The sequence below is a fragment of the Centruroides sculpturatus genome, unplaced genomic scaffold (assembly GCF_000671375.1).
Source record: "Centruroides sculpturatus isolate CEXI.00-Female unplaced genomic scaffold, Cexi_2.0 scaffold1479, whole genome shotgun sequence".
NCBI classification, from domain to species: Eukaryota; Metazoa; Arthropoda; class Arachnida; order Scorpiones; family Buthidae; genus Centruroides; species Centruroides sculpturatus.
This window is the reverse complement of record NW_019385779.1, coordinates 28267-30376: the sequence shown is the minus strand read 5'-3', so window position 1 is coordinate 30376 and position 2110 is coordinate 28267.

Here is a 2110-nt window from a genome sequence, read left to right as displayed (position 1 = left end):
AATATCGTAAATAACAGTTCACAAATGCATATATAGAAATATTTTTTGAAGGGGGAAATGGTCTTCACAATTTGAAATCGATCGAACACACTATGCTCGAATGCTCGTGTAAACGCGCGCCATCTATCGTAAGATAAATGTACTATGCCAAAAACCTTTGCGGGAGTGTATTAAAAAACTTTCCAAAGTTTTATGGCAATCGTACTATGCCACAAATCTTCGCCGGAGTATATTAAACAACTTCCCAAAGTTTCACGGCAATCGGATAAACGGTGTGGTAATGCACGAAGGACACACACACACACACACACACATTCATTTTTATATATATAGATGATACCTAATGAAATTAGATATCTTAAAATATGTATTATGTAATATGTAGATCTATAAAGGCCTATAATTTATACATCTGTAAATATATATATAGTTACAGATTAAATCTGTATAATTTATATACATGATGATGATGATGATGATGATGATGATGATGATGATGATAAACAACTTAATCCGGCATTTCTAGCATCACTATTTTTATATATGAAATATTTTAGAATAAAATAAAACTAAATATAATTACACCCCTTACTATTATTATTATTGTTATGTTACAATTTTAAATTTTGCTTAATTAATTATTCACTTGGGAAAAATCAGAATAATTATCTATTAAATGAAAAAACAAATAATTTCATTATGATAAAATATTTAATTTTGTAAAGAATTGTATTCTAAACAAGAAAACAATACCTCCATAACCTGTTATATAATACTGTAATGCTAACAATGTAAAAACCTTCAAGAAGTCAAATAAACATTATTTGATTTCTTGAAAAAGGTTGTACATTTTTGTAAGTTGTTAGTGTTATATAACAATTCTGTAATAAATTTAATAAAGTTATTTCTATTTTTACATTAAAGAGCAATGAATTATTTTGTAATTGGAAAAAGTAATTGAGTGATTAAATTTAAAACTTATAAATGTAAACTGAACATGTTATAATTTCAATCTTCATTTTTCCAAATCTTCAGTTGTTAAATAATAACTAGATTGTTAAAATTTTTTTGAAGACATATAATAAAATATCAATTAAGCTATTCTGAAACACTGTAAATACAGTATAACCCATTTACTGTAATTACATATATTATCATCAGTCATTTAATGTTATCAAAATTAATATATCCCAAATATGTAAGTTAATAATAGTATAATAAATAAATTTTCGAGTTATATATTTTTTAATTGCTTTAACATGTTTTGACAATATCCTATGGATGAATATGAAAGTGATTACAATAAATAGATTCTACTGTATAAATTCAACATTATTATTTAATGTATTCATGAAGTACTGTAACAATGTAATTAAAATAAAGTACAAACTATTAAAAAGGAAGACAAAAATAAATATATTTATAATTTTATATACATATAAGAATATAAATTTATTATTAAATATTATATTTTAATGTATAATTTTATTATTCAATATTTGAAAAATTAAAAATTTACAAATTTTTAGGTTTATATATTATCTTAAATATTTATAATAATTTACAATTAAAGGCTAATAATATTTTTAACAAAATTAAAATGTTTACGGAAAATTCTATTATAAATAATTATAAATATATTATACATTAATGTGTCTAATATGCAATGCTATATATTATTTAAATGCACTAAAACTTATAAAATACTTTTGGTCAGTTAATAACTTCTTATTTATATATAAAGTTCACTAAAATAAGTTTACTGTTTATTATAGATTAATGATGATTTAATATAAAATTTTTTATATTTTTATAAGATTATATTTGATATTTATTTAAAATTATGATATGAAATATGAATTCTGTAAAAAAATTGAATAATTTTTAAAGTGTTTTGTTTATAAAGATTTTTTATTCTTTCACATCTGGAAGATATTTGTCAACACTATTTAGGGTTATATTGACTTTTATATACATGTATTAAAATATATTAGTATCTGAAATTTTTTAAAGCACATATAATCTTAAAATAATAAATTGATAAGATCATATAGTATTATTTAAATATTATAAAATGTTTATTGACATTAAATATTTGTTAACATTTTAT